The sequence below is a fragment of the Lygodium microphyllum genome, chromosome 21 (assembly GCF_053477565.2).
Source record: "Lygodium microphyllum isolate KBCC chromosome 21, Lygodium_microphyllum_v1.1.10, whole genome shotgun sequence".
In the NCBI taxonomy this organism is placed as follows: domain Eukaryota; kingdom Viridiplantae; phylum Streptophyta; class Polypodiopsida; order Schizaeales; family Lygodiaceae; genus Lygodium; species Lygodium microphyllum.
Window position 1 is genome coordinate 78,758,219 of NC_141155.1, and position 16,159 is coordinate 78,774,377.

The following is a 16,159-nucleotide window of genomic DNA, read 5'->3' on the forward strand; positions in this document are numbered from 1 at the left end:
CCTTTCTTCTCAGGTATGAATGGGCACTTGCTATGAATTCAGGTAGATAGTATCCTAACATGCTACATATGAAGTGATGGGCATTTGATCGTATATTTGGCTAGAAAAAATTCTAATATGCTAGTTGTTTTGTATTTTTTGATGGGATGTGCATTTAGGTCATATATTTAGTCGAAAAATGTCCTCACCTATGTGTAGTTTAATTAAAAACTTATAATGGATTTGCATTGTTTAACATAATAAGGAACAACTTAATGCAACTTATGTTACATTTTCTAACAACTTTTGTATCCTTAAATTACTTTAATAAGATTATATGCAATGCCAGTTTAACATAGAATTGATACTATGAGATTGTGTTTTTAATTGAAGATTATATGCAACACCAACATGTGACTTAAAATTGATATCATACAATTATGTTTTTAAACTAAAAATTATATGTAATACCAATTTAACTTAACATTGATAGCATGCAATTATATTTTTCAACTAAAAATAAAATTAGAAATTTACATACATACATATACATGTGTGTGTGTGTGTAAACTTAATGACCAATGACTTAATATAATTTATGTTTTATTTTTTAATATTTCTTAACATTATGAAAGCATATATTTTAATTGAAGATTATATACAATATCAATATAACTTAAAATTGATATCGTACACTTATATTTTTAAACTAAAGATTATATATAACACCAATTTAACTTTAAAGTGATGTCATATAATTTTGGTTTCTTAATTGAAATGAGCATTAGAAGACTCTCCCCTCTTAATTAAAAATAGAATCACTACAAGGGAATGTGACGATAGTAATGGCGATTTGCGATGCAAAATAGCAACCTCACTATCTGCATCACTATCACCATTGCTATATGCATCACTATTAGCGTTGAAAATTTTGATTTTCTATGCTAATGATGGTGCATATAGTGACGCTGAGAGCGATGCTTAGCGATGTTGATTGTGACACAAGTAGTGATGCTGCTTAGAGAAAAAAAAGCACCGAAAACCCAAGCACGACATTTGTTGAAAACAATTGAGAGAGAGAGAGAGAGAGAGAGAGAGAGAGAGAGAGAGAGAGAGAGAGAGAGAGAGAGGGAGGGAGGGAGGGAGGGAGGGAGGGAGGGAGGGAGGGAGGGAGAGCTCATCACCACCTCACCGCTGCTTAGAGAAAAAAAAGCACCGAAAACCCAAGCACGACATTTGTTGAAAACAATTGAGAGAGAGAGAGAGAGAGAGAGAGAGAGAGAGAGAGAGAGAGAGAGAGAGAGAGAGAGAGAGAGAGAGAGAGGGAGGGAGGGAGGGAGGGAGGGAGGGAGGGAGGGAGGGAGGGAGAGCTCATCACCACCTCACCGCCGTTGTCATTGCACACGAAGAAGAGGAAAAAGTGTGCAAGGGAAAAAGAAGGGAAACCGCAAAGAGGAGGCACAAAACACTTCATCTTCAAGCCTTTGAGGTAGGTACATAGTCTCTTCTTGCTTTGTTTTTATATTTTCTTCTTTTCTTTTTTTGTTTTCTTTGTAAAGAAATGCATTGAAAGAGAGAGGAAAAGAGAAAGAGGGAGCGAAGGGGGGAAGGTAACAAAAAGGAAAAGGAAAAGAGTAACGAGATATGAAAGGAGGGAGAGAGGAGGACGAGTGAGAGAAATGATGAGGGAGAGTGGGGGGAGAGAAACAAAGAGAGAGGAAACAAAGAAAGAGAAACAGAGAAAGAGAGAGAGGGGAGAGAAACAGAGAAGGAGGAGGTAGAAAAGAAGGGTGAGGTAAAGAGAGAAAGGCTTTGGGGGGTCACCTTATAGAAGCCCTCTATATAACGTGCATTCAAAGGATACTTTAAAAACCCATTTTTAAAAAAATTTCACCATTTTATATACCCCTTTTGTGAATTTCAAAGGCAATAGTTATATCCCCTTTGTAAATCTAAAATTCGAATTGCCCCTTCTGTACAATTCAAATTAAAACATGATACTACAGTATTTTAGCCATGGAATTCTCACAATGATCCAAGATGGATATCCAGACATGATGTTAATATTATGAAACTTTTACAATAACGCTATAACATAGAGCTATATGCAAAAGACTCCAAGATCCACATGTCCAAAGCATGTCTTATACATTTGGATTGTGTAGTATGATAAAGGTTGTTGCATACTATAAAAAAGAATAATACATAAGTATGCTGACTTCATTGCTTCCATGACTAGCCATCTCCATGCATTATGTTTCTTGAAAATCCCAAAATATCAAAATTCCACAAAATTGGTCTAAAATCAAAACAAAAACAAATTCTCTTGCATCAAGCACTCACACATCAACAGTGCGTGCAAAGTATATAACATAACTAAAATCAAAAGAAAAAGATTAGATATTACTTACAATATATGCACAATATTTCAACCATGATGCAATAGTGATACATCACCTTAATACTTCAGCTACAAAAATATACTTCTATCAATGTAGCACATTGCCATATGACTAGTTTGAAGAGATCTCAAAAGAATCTTTGGTTGCAATACTTCAGTTGCAAAAAGTATACCCCAACCTTGCCAAGTTCTAGCTTGAACGTCCATTACCTACAAGAAAGAAGACACTACAGTAAAGGTAATGACCTTATTTAGAAAGAAAATACAAACTTTCTTTACATGATTGAAAGTAAAAAACATTGCGAACTACAAGACATTAGATCTATTAAGTTCACCTTATGTGATGTTTGATGGTTGTCTCATCTTCAACAATGATAATCCCCAACCTTATCTACCATGCTTGAATCTCTCTTTATACCAATAAACTTGACATTTTCTACATGCCAACATTCTTCGTGTATTGAGTTTAGGTTGCAACCTTCACTGTCATCGTCTTCATCTTCAATTATGAATTTCAAGGGACCAGATATAAGCTCATCTTGTGTAATCTCTTGTCGTATTGCACTATACGTGGAATTAGCCATAACTCGAACATAACCCAAAAGTTTCTTCTTGATGGACCCATAATCAAAGACCTTCATGCGAGTTCTTGAAGCCATGAATGATCAACCTTATAACCAAATACAAAGAAAAAAATAATTTAGAAACTTCTCATATGTAAAAAATATACACTACTATTAAAAAAATAAATGGTACTTACCTTAGATAGCGACCTAATTAATGTGTTGGATCCTTGCAAATAAAAAACTCAATTTACACCTTATCCATGATTGATTTAAGAAGGGGATCAATTAGCCATAGGCCATAACTTAGGGCTATGAGTTGCAAATGGATTGATTTTAGTCTTGAGTAGTTGATTGCCCTATAGCTAAATGGCTAGAAGGTTGCATGGAACTAAAATAACCAAGAGTAGCCATCGATGCAATTTCATTAAGGGAATGTGTGGCAAGGATCACAACAGCAAACCATAAAACATGGAGCTAAACTATGTGACAAAGTTTGCATCCAAGTGCGTAGGCAAAATGTTAGTTAATAAAGCTCAAGTCCTATGTAAAATCAATGTTTAATTGTATGTCTATACAATTAGTCCTAGCAGCCACACCTCCTCTATTCAAATGAATTAGATTTGGTCCTAGAGAATATTGAAACTTGATCTTGGAAAAATGTTCACTTTCAAAAGCCTATTAAAATATATAGTCCTTCACAATCAAACCTAAACATCTTGACTAGCCCCAAAGTCTACAACCTTTGGTGAGGAAAAACCCACAAACTCTATAAACCAAGAGGCTCACCTTCACAATTTGACCTAAACATCTTGACTAGCCCCAAAGTCTACAACATTTGATAAGGTAAAACCCACAACCTCTATAAACCAAGTGATTTCACTAAAATCCTACCCAATTAGGCCTACCACGAATATGCATTAGCCACCCAAGCCTTCCATTCATCTTCTATCTTCCTTCTATGCTGAAGGTCTGTTGCACTTAACGCAAGTGAGGCATCGACATCATCAATTTCATATTTTTTGCTATACTTTTTCAAATTCTTAGCTATCTCTTCCTCTTTCTTAGCACTAAGTAGTGATGGAGGGCAAGGATGCCATAAGAACTGCATGCAAGAATGGGCCACACTTTAAACTCAATAGCAATTGATGTCATCTCCAATTTTCATTGCATATAACTCTTACTTCCAAATAGTAGCTTCCAAACACTTAAAACTCCATAACAATTCCTCTCAACTCTAATATGCACTGCATATATCTTTTAATTCTAAACACCAACTTTTGTTAGATGAAAACATGTAATCCACTACTCCAGGCATAAGTCAGCGGGTACAAATTCAACCCATACTGCTCTAGAAACACTTAAAACTTCATAGCAATTTAGGTCAACTCTAATTTGCATTGCACATATATGTTAAATCCAAACACCATCTTCCACTAAATGGAAACACATAATGTACTACTCCAAGGCATAGGTCAGTTGGATAAATTCAACCCATTCTCCCTACGTGGAAAAACCTATCTCTAGAAATTCGGTAAAGCAATTTGCCATTGAAAGACCAGATATTGAAACCATTCTCAATTTGACGTACAGATGTGACTAACGTTGACACAAACCTGATTACAAGTAAATGCAAATGATTATAGATCACACTACTTAGAAGTAAATGATAACTATTCTATAATCTACTATATTTTCCTATATCTTGTGAACCAAAACCATGAGAGTTCTAAAAATCATTACCTTCTTGTTGGATCCCAATCTACATCTGTGGCCATGAAGTGGTCAACTTGTGGCCATTGTTTCCAATTCATCAACATTGTAGAACTCTAACTACCCATTGTACGCGTTCAGTCCCAACCAAAACAATAAATCACCCAATTGGAGACCAATAAAGGGAATTTGCTTGCTGACCCTTCAAAGTTGTCAACTTTGTTACTTGCCCCACATTGTTTGGACTTTTCATAGAGTAGAATGCAACATCTGGCTTAGGTCCATCTTCGTGAATGATGGAAAATCTGTGACCTTTAGGCTCCCATGCAAATGCAATAATTTTGTCAAATTTTTTGTTTTCCAGTTCCAAAACCAGAGATTTGGAATGTCTCTCTCCTAGATTTTGAACAACACAAATCCAGTGTACGTACTCTTTTTTGTTTTTTTGTACCTATCTACTTTCACATCCAAATAATCCCCATTGCTTTGCAAGTACATTTTGCAATCACTAACATTGAACAAGTTCTTTTGTTTGAGCTCCTCCCTACTAGGGATCTACACTAGACTTACCCCAAAACTACACTATTGTTAATGATGAAGATAAGGGGACACCCCAAAAATACACTATTGTTAATGATGAAGATAAGGAGACACCCCTCAACACAGTAGCAATGAGCTAGAAGAAAAAAATGGTGCATAACACAAAAAACTACAATTCATAATAGGAAGGCACAACAACAATTACGACTTCTAGAAACAATGCATCTTATGAAATTTTAGCATAAGATCAAATGCACTCACTCTAGGAGGCTGATTTCCTCCATTTCCTTGAGGAACAAATAAAGCCAGGATAGAGTCTATGGGGGACCAACTAAAGTCCATGACATTGTCTACTCTCAAAGATTTCTTATCAAGAAGACCCATGGTCTCAGTCTCATACACACTGATTGCATTCTTGCCTATCCAAGCAAAATACTTATCATATTTGCCTCCCACCCATTTGCAATAGAAAGAAAGCCTCCATTAATCTCAGTTAACTTAAAATGATAACAGAGAAACAGAGAACAAGCAGAGAATAACTATACCTGAACATTGGCCAAGAGACACCTGCCACACTCATGTTCCACTAGTTGCAAAATCATTTGCACTTCCCTTAAATTCTTTAAGCACTTTCCCAGTCCTCACATCATAAATATTAAGTGTTACCCTCTGGATAAACATATCTAGACATTAGTAAACACTTGTGTAGGTAGTTTTCTAAAGAACAAATAAAATTCATCAATAGCCTGTGTATCTCTGGGGTTGCTTGGTTCATGACTATTATATGTCACAATATATTTCTCTCCTGGAGAGAAGTCAATCATCCTAACTAAAAGAGCAGATCACGAAATTGATACAAGAGCCATCATTCATATTCAACAACATTCCCAACTTACAAACCATAAGCTAGAGAAGATGAGTCATACTTGAGGATGAATGTATCACATTATTTGGTTAAAGATCTTGGCACCACCCCATATAGCTGCACCTTGTCCATGAATTGTGGCAAGGTAAGACCCAAGGGGAGACCATTGCACAAATCTCTTTGTCCAAAACTATTGCAAAATCCAGTTGTCAATATACAACATGTTCTTTTGCCACAACTATCTAAACTGCAAAAAATTCAACTTACAAAACGATGGTAAACACGTTTCCCTAATCTGGAATCACTCCAATAAACTTTACTCTTTGATCCAAACCGAATGATAAAGTGGTCTTGACCTCATTCATCCATTAGTTAAGTTCAAAGATTTTCCTACATACACGTAAATTAAGATGAGATCATACTTGAGGACTCTAGAATGGTACAAATGCACCTACAAGAGTAGCTACATGCATACCCCATGAGTATAAGGTTTGACTTCTGGTGGTGCCCATTAATTTGGCACTTTCATATACTTGTAAAATTCATCAAACATGTTGACTCCAAAAACATGGGACTTATCCAATTTGTAGCCATTAGTTTGTTCTCTAGCTGTTTGAGCCTCTTAAAGCATGAAAATTGTATAAATTATAAGTTCAAAGACCAAATGTATGATCCAAAGTTGGACTTCTATGTATACCACACAAATAGAAATAAAACAACAATCCACAAATTGGCATTCACATCTGAGAGTCCAGCTAGACCTAAGGCATTGTGTACTCTATAAAAGCATAGCCTTTAGTCCTTTCAGTTTCTTCATCCATGGGCATCGAAAGGCCATGCACTCTAATAACTCCAGTTTGACCAAAAATATTTCGAACCACACCATTAAGATTCTCATACTTTTCTAGGCCAACTACTGGCAAATTATCAACGACAATCACATTCCCAAATCCAGATTCAAATTCGTTAATCTCCTCCTCTTCTTCTTCATCATCACTGCACCAAGGAACAAAATTACTTGAGTATAAGGGGGTGTATAAATATTCAATAGAACCAAAGACATCAAATACTAAGAACTTAGCAAGATGAAGAAATCTCTCTGAGCAAACATGTGGCCAACTTGTACACTAAGTTGTTGGCATAGCATGAACTCTCACTCAATATTTCTCAACAAAGTATCCAAACCTTTCATGGCCCTACCACCTCAATGAAGGGTAACAACCACTATAAAATCTGATACATGACAAATCTGTCACATTAAGATACGTACATGAACATATGAATATTAGATTAACTTTAATATTGACGTATATATATTACTATTATAATGATGTCTATATAAATTACATCAATATAAATATAAATTATGTATTGATATTATCGTAACATAAGTCTCAGCTAAAAATAGTGATGTATATATATTTTACTTTTATAACAATGTTTATAAATTGATGTCTATATATAAATGTATATCTATTTTGTGTGTGTGTGTGTGTGTGTAATGATATTAGAGACACACACACACACACACACACACACACACATTATTATCATGTGAGGAGTCATCTTCATCTTCATGATTGAGAGGAGTAGTATTACCAAGATCATCTAGCCTAGATTCTTCATCTGAAGAGTCTAGATAGCCTCCATAGATGCCCCTATAGTCATCATCAAGCTCACAAAAATTCTCTTCAATCCACATAGTCTCCTCCATAAGGGGATTTTCAATGGCATGCTGGTGAAACCTAGATCTTTCTGATAATGTATCTTCATCAAGGCTAATGGACATGGGAAAAATCTACTTCATTTCACTGAAAGTCCTCCATCAATCAAGGATAGAAGGTGCTGTATCAGGGGTATATTTGGGGATGTCCTATGGTAGGGTAGAACTAGAGGCAACATGTTCATTGATGGTTGTAGTAGCATTAATAGCTAGTATAGCTTAGAGGTTGTCTATTGTTAACCCTTAGACGAACAAGGTGGAAAATCCAAAAAATCTAAAGTAGAAGACAAGGCCAAGGAAAAAGTGGAATGAAAGACGAAGGTGTGTCAAGAAAAAGCGCAAATCAATACTTTTTTAAAAGAGCGCAAGGCGCACCATGATTTATTTTAAGAGTACCGATCTCTCACTCGTGCAAATTGTAAAGGTAGTGGCTGGTAGGAAAGAAGCTAGGAAGATAGGAGAACAATGGAAAAAAGGGCCAGCCATGTAAAAAGGGGACGACTACCCAAGGGAAAGAGGGCTTTGTATATAAATTCAAAAAGGGAATGAGAGCTCATTCTTTGGTGTGTGGCAAAGTGGACTCTTCTTCTTCTCTTCTTCTCTTCTTCTCTTCTCTTCTCTTGCTTGCTTGTGAGTGCTTGAAGGAGGAAGTGTGAGTGGGTGAGAAAGTGAGTGTGTGATGGTGAGGGATCTTGGAGGTGAAGCCCTTCTCCATCTCCTCTCTTCTTCTTCTCTTCTCTTCTCTCGTCTCACACATGGCTATGGAGGATGGATCCTGGAGGTGGAGGTTTGAAGATGCTTGAGCTTGCATCACAAATCATGGGGCTATCGAAGTTCTTGAGGAGGAAGCAACTCACTCGCGCATCAAGGTAATCTCACTACACTCATAGAGATGGATAGCATGTCAGCTACGTGAGAGATGGCCATTAGTGCTCACTTAGAATGCTTGAACAATAAGTGGTCCGTGGGTCTTGGCGGTTGACTCGCCTTGACATTTTGGTTTTGTTGTTGAGACCAATGGATTCAAGCTTGAGTACTTGCGTGCTTCAAATCGAGCGCATCGAAGTAAGAGTTTCATCCCCGAACTAGAGCTTGAGGTAGATAGGAGATTTATTTGTGTTAATCGTTAAAAAAAATTAAGTATTTTTGAATTTGGATGTGTAAATGAGTAGGCTAAAGAAGCATGAATGCTATCTTGTGATTTTTGCTTGCATTAGGTAGGATAGGATTGAAATAGTGTGAGCACACAGTAGGGCTTTTGCTGCTGTATAATAGGTTGAAACACGGAAAAGAAGGGAAAAAATGAAATCTTGGGTTAAATTCTAGTAAAAGGAGCAAGATTAATGTGAATGCAGACCTGGGCAGGGCAATAAGAGGCCGGGACTAGCAAGGGAGACCTCATTTTGCATTTAAGAGAGTAATGAGAGCTTGAGAGAGAGAGATCTGTTGATCAAAGAAGATCGTGGAATTTGATTTTGGAGATTTTTCTTAGATCCAGGTATGCAAAACCCTTCCTTGCTTGGCATAGATGTGATCTGGAGAGGCTTGCAGGTAGCCATGGACCAAGCTTGAAGAAATTGACCAAAATCATTGTGTACGCCATGTCGCTTCATAGACGGACCACTATGTCCTGGTTTGACTCCTAGAATCAAGCAGTTGAACTGTGTAACTGCGAGAGTCAAACCATATCTTTTGGTTCGATTGGACCAAATGTCCAATCGGACACCTGCGTGCCCAATTGGACCACCCATCTCAATTAGATCATGTGGTCTGATTGAGACCAAAACCCCACATCCAATCGGACACCCACTTTGATCGAACAACCTTCCCAAATGGACACCCATTCTAGTTGGACACACATGGTCAGACTAGCAATCGAACCACTCGTCGGAGTTAGACCAGCCCAATTGGACCGTCTAACTCTGAGAGTTAAACCACCCACAATTGAACACGTCTGATTCTGGGAATTAGACCAACAAATGAGAATAAGAAAACACAGACCCAGGACCAGTTCAATGACTTAGAGCCAGCCAAGATTGAAACCAAAACACCCTTGGAAACCTACCCTAGCTTGCCAAAGCCAGTAACTAGAAAAAATAGTTACTATATGGCCTAGATATAAACCCTAGGAGCTCGAGCTGACTAGACGTGTAGCCCAAAGATTGGCCTCTAGACTATAACCTAGCCTTGATAGAGAATATGTCAAGAATAGCGTGGTGGAGGGGGTTGCTCAAGATGCTGCGCCGAACACACACAGAATGCACAAGGAGAAGCTCACTTAAGAGACAAGAAGAGAGATGGAGGCCAAAACGTTTTCTTGCTGATTTCTTCTTCTTCTTCCACACTCTTTACAATGTACACAAAGTATAGATAAGATACAACATAAAAGGAAAGTGGCCTACTAAGTCAAACAATGCATAACCGACTACACTAGTCGACTGGTGCTATAACTATGCCAGCTGTAAATAGGTGTAACAACCTAAATATAATAAGTAATGAGTCAGTGGCCATGTGAGAGTCATAATGACCACCGACGTGCTAAGTGTAGACGTGTGAACCCATCTAACCAGGTGGTCCATCATCAATGTCCGCATGTGTTGAGCTTGTCATCTCAACACTCCCCCTCAAGCTCAACTGCATCTCTGCAACTCCAAGTAAGCTTCGAAACTTTTGAAGCTTCTCTGTACCCAATGCCTTCGTGAAGATGTCAGCTATCTGATCCTGTGTGCTGACATACACCAAGTCAATCTCACCTGCTAGTACCCTCTCTCTCACAAAGTGGTAGTGTACCTCAATATGTTTTGTCCTGGCATGGAACACAGGGTTCCTAGCCAACTGTATACTGCTCATGTTGTCACAATAAATGACAACTGAACCTTCCACCTGCACATCCAAATCAGCCAATAGCTTTTGCAGCCATACTACCTCACATGCTGCAACAGCAGCACCTCTATACTCAGCCTCTGTACTCGACAAAGCAACTGTAGATTGCTTTTTGCTGCTCCATGCAACTGCTGCACTACCAAGAGAGAACATGTATCCGCTGGTAGATCTTCTATCAGACATACTACCAGCCCAATCTGCATCTGTGTATCCAAACACCTGTACATCTGTACCTACCTCATAGAAAAGTCCATAATCTAATGTGGACTTCACATATCTCAATATGCGTCTGACTGCATCCAAATGTGGCTTTCTAGGTACTTGCATAAACTGACTCACAAGACCAACATCGTAGCTCAAGTCTGGCCTTGTAATGGTCATGTAGATCAAACTTCCCACTATCCTCCTGAACATAGTAGGGTCTTCTATCTCATCCCCAACATCAGCACTCAGCTTTACATTCTGCTCCAACGGGACTGAAAGTGGTTTGCATGCAGTCATACCATACTTGGACAACATATCCAAGCCATACTGTCTTTGGGACAGCCATATACCATCATCACATCTGATCACCTCAACGCCAAGGAAGTACCTTAGTTCACCTAAATCCTTCATCTCAAACTTCATCTTCAAACAGCCCTTGACTTCAGCAATCCCACTATCACTATCACCTGTAATAATCAAGTCATCCACATAGATGACTATGATGACCAAACCTGCATCTCCCTTTCTCACATAAAGTGAGTGATCAGCATCAGAAACATAAAAGCCAATATTGACAAGATACTCTCTAATCTTGTCAGACCATGCTCTAGGTGCTTGCTTGAGCCCATAGAGTGCCTTCTTCAACCTGCACACATACGTGGGATGCTCTAAATCTTCATAACCTGCTGGCTGATCCATATACACTTCTTCCTGCAAATCACCATGCAAGAAGGCATTCTTTACATCCATTTGCTGCAACCTCCAACCTTTGGCTGCTGCCAAAGCAATCACACATCTGACAGTTGCCATCCTAGCAACTGGACTCAAGGTTTCATCATAATCTATGCCATATGTCTGGGCATAGCCTTTTGCAACCAGCCTAGCTTTGTACCTGCTAATAGAACCATCTGCATTGTGCTTAATCTTATAAACCCACTTACATCCAATAGCTTTCTTTCCCTTCGGCAATGATACTAGATCCCAAGTCTTATTGGCCACTAATGCAGCCATCTCCTCATCCATTGCTGCATCCCAATGAGCATGACCAACAGCCTCCTCAAAACATGTGGGCTCAACATCCTCAACTAGTTTCACCATATAAGCATAATGGTGAGCTGCATAACCTTCAAAACCAAATCTTTTAACAGGGTATCTCACCCTGCTAGACCTGCGTACCACTGGATCACTCAATGGAGTCTTTGCATTAACACGTGCTCTCTGCACACCTGGAGTCCTCACTGAAGGAATGCCAAGCTCATCATCCAAGCTCTCTGAGCCACTGGAGTCTCCATCAAGAACTGCATCAATGCCTTCTGACACTTTATTCTTTCCTTTGTCTTTACCTGTAGTGCTACTAGATGCACTCGAAGATGTAGAGGTACTCCTTAGTCTCCCAGACCAAGGACTACCAGATGATGTCTCTGGTCCACTAAAAGTCCGTGATTCTTGCCTTTCAGCCTGCACATGAGTGTCATGATCATCATCAACATCCAATGCATCACCACCATATGCATACCAACTGCTCATTTCATCAAAGATGACATCCCTGCTCACTCTGAACTTACATGTGACAGGGTTGTAACAGCGATACCCTTTCTGCTCTAAAGAGTATCCAATAAAGACACACTTTTCAGCTTTTGGATCTAGTTTCTTCCGCAACTCATCTGGCACATGAACATACGCAATGCAGCCAAATACTTTCAAGTGTGAAACATCAGGCTTCTTACCTGTAAAACATTCTTCGGGAGTCATACCATGAACTGCAGCTGTGGGAGTTCTGTTCATAATATAAACAGCAGTATGAACAGCCTCAGACAAAAAATGCTTAGGCATATTCTTTTCAGCCATCAAGGCGCGTGCAACTTCTGCAATATGCCTGTTTTTCCTTTCTGCAACCCCATTTTGCTGTGGGGTATACCTGCATGTGAACTGTCTCTTTATCCCATGAGACCTCAGAAAATCACTGAACTCATTGGAGAGGTATTCTCCCCCTCCATCTGACCTCAAGTACTTTACTTTCAAGCCTGTTTCTCTTTCAACTGCAGCCTTGAAAGTTCTAAAGTGCTCAAAAGCTTCACTCTTTTCCTTCATAAAATATACCCACAGCTTTCTAGAACAATCATCAATGAATGTGACAAAGTATGAACTGCCTCCAAGAGATACATTTTGTGTAGGCCCCCAAATGTCTGTATGCACAACATCAAGGATATTTCTGCTTACATCTCTGTCATGTGAAAAGGGTTGTCTTGCCTGCTTACCAAACTGACATGCTTCACATACCTTCTGAAATTCTGCAACTTTAAAAGTAGGCAAACCTGTAACCAACCCTTTGGACTGCATTAATTTCAGCCTTTGTACATTTGCATGTCCAATGCGTTTGTGCCAAATTTCAATGTCTGCAACAACACCTTTTCCTTTGGCATACATAGCAGCATTCATAGTAGGAATTCCAGCATCTAGAGTGAACATACGTCCAACTCTACTTCCCTTTGCTACCAACCTGCACTTGTCATTGAAGTCTTCTACAAAGCAGCCCTTTGCATTAAATCTGACTTGCAGCCCTTGCTCTATCATTTGACCGACTGACACCAAGTTCTTTGTAATAGATGGCACATGCAATACATCTAAAAGACTCTTTGTCTTACCATCATGCAAGGACAAGGGAACTTTTCCAATGTGTGAAATTGGGTGGCATGAGTCATCACCCGTCTGCACATAACCTGCATTCTGCAAATCCTGCATCTCTCCAAACCATTCTGCATGGCTGGTCATATGATTGGATGCACCTGAATCAACATACCAAACATCTTCATGTGTTCCCTTTCCTGTAACAGCATTCACCATATGCTGCATAACGAACAAACGTTCATTTTTGTCTTCATTCTGTCGTGAAGACGATGCATAGTTTCCTTGCTGCAACTTACCACTGCGGATATCATCTCTCTTAGCATAACATTGGGCTGCAATATGACCTGTTTTGCCACAATAGTGGCACACAATACCAGAGTTGTTAGAACCTCTGTTCTGCCATCCACCTCTTCCTCTAAAGCTCCCCCTGCCTCTAAAGTTACCACGACCTCCTGAAACCTGCATATCGCCAAATTGCTGATTCAATCTGTTTTGCTGGTTGTCACTACCACGTCCTGTACCACGGCCTCTTGAAGAGAACCTGCCACATCCCCTTCCTGAACTGGAGTAGAAAGCCTGGACCTGTTCACCACTTCTTTCAGATGTCTCACTCTGCATGTTGATTTCTTCAGTGATCATTAGAGAGACCAACTCATCGAAATCTGGAAATGGCTTTCTAACATATACAGAAGTTACAAAAGACTTCCAAGCCTTTTCATTGTTAAGTCCACCCAAGGTAGACGACACCAAATCATCATCATCGGGCATTGCATCAATCGCTGCCAATGCATCTGCAATGCTTCTTACCTTCAGTGCATACTCATTGATAGACATCTTCCCTTTCTTTAATGTATTCAACTCTTGCTTGAGTTGAATCTTTCATGCCTTTGTATTTACAGAAAATATACTTTCAAGTATGGTCCAAGCTGCATATGAATTCTCTGCATTTCTAATGTGTCCCAGCATATTATTGTCAATTACTGCAGACAACCAATACATGACCTTCTTGTCTTTTGCATTCCATTCCTTTCATGCCTTTGTCTCTTCTGCAGTTGGAGGATCACTCACCTCCGGCTCCTTTTCTTCACCTGAAACGAACTCGTAGAGGCCTTTTCCAATAAGGAAGTTCGTGACACGAAACTTCCATGATGGGTAGTTGTTCTTGTCGAGCTTCTCAATGATGGGGCTTCCACTATTCTCTGCCATTATCACAAAAATAATACCAAACAGCAAGCAAATCTTCTGCAACCCTTGACCTGTAGTGCACAGCAGTACACCAGACAGCCTTTTCCACTGTCTGCTCAACAATACATGCAATCTGCAACCAGTTTGCAGATAAACCTTGTGTTTACTCACTGGTAAACACCTTTGAACTTACAGACCTGAAATCTGTAACCTGCGCACCCACGTTCGGTCAATACAGTCGAAGTCACAGTGTACCCCGAAACTGCTGTCCGCAACCTTGCGGCTCTAAAACGGACCTTGAAACGGCCTCAAATGCCCAAAATAACTGCGGGAAAGCCCTGAAGGGCCAATCTGCAGAATATACAGCGCTCTTCGCGCACACCAAATCTCACTGCAATCTGAGATTTTTGCTCTGCCCTGCTTCCGGTGCCTCCACAGGCACTATCCAAGAGAAGAAGTGGAAGAATGGGAGAGATTCTTACCTGTAGCTTGCTTGCTCGAACCTTGCTTCTTCTCCTTCACTTCAGCCTTCGAAATCAGCCTCTCTCAATGGCGCGGCTCTGATACCATGTCAAGAATAGCGTGGTAGAGGGGGTTGCTCAAGATGCTGCGCCGAACACACACATAATGCACAAGGAGAAGCTCACTCAAGAGACAAGAAGAGAGATGGAGGCCAAAACGTTTTCTTGCTGATTTCTTCTTCTTCTTCCACACTCTTTACAATGTACACAAAGTATAGATAAGATACAACATAAAAGGAAAGTGGCCTACTAAGTCAAACAATGCATAACCGACTACACTAGTCGACTGGCGCTATAACTATGCCAGCTGTAAATAGGTGTAACAACCTAAATATAATAAGTAATGAGTCAGTGGCCATGTGAGAGTCATAATGACTACCGACGTGCTAAGTGTAGACGTGTGAACCCATCTAACCAGGTGGTCCATCATCAATGTCCACATGTGTTGAGCTTGTCATCTCAACAGAATATGAGTAGCATAGATCCGAGACAATCGTTAGGAGCGACTAGAGATCACACTTAGAGCCATATTAGGTCGGAGACAAGGAGGGATAGCTATAATTGCATAATTATTTTGCAGGTGCACCCTGTTGAGATATCGAGCTCCACTCGTGATATGCCAGGGTGACCGTTGTGCATTTATGTCACCGACGTGTTTGTTGCAGATGCGGTTGGTACACCGCCCATGAATAATAGCTAGATGACAGCTATCCTTATCTACTCTAGTTCGTGGCTCAGTTAGTATGCCACCTTAGTTAGTTGAGTTTGGTTTGAGACCCATATATAGGGTTCTTCTATTTCTTTGTATGAGAGTTCTTTTGGCTTACACAACTAAGAAGAGGAAAACAGTTTTCAGCCTCCACCTCTGATTGTATTCCCCCATTGTGCAAGCAAGAAAGCTACAAGTGAGACTCCTTCCTTCTCTCCCACAATCTTGACATGGTATCAGAGCCT

The 16,159-nt window shown here is 39.6% G+C and overlaps 1 pseudogene; it reads right to left on the reverse strand.

Annotated features, from left to right (window-relative positions):
* Positions 1-3,847: 3,847 nt before the first annotated feature.
* On the reverse strand, positions 3,848-7,035 carry LOC148018187 (eukaryotic translation initiation factor 3 subunit B pseudogene; annotated as a pseudogene).
* Positions 7,036-16,159: the final 9,124 nt, after the last annotated feature.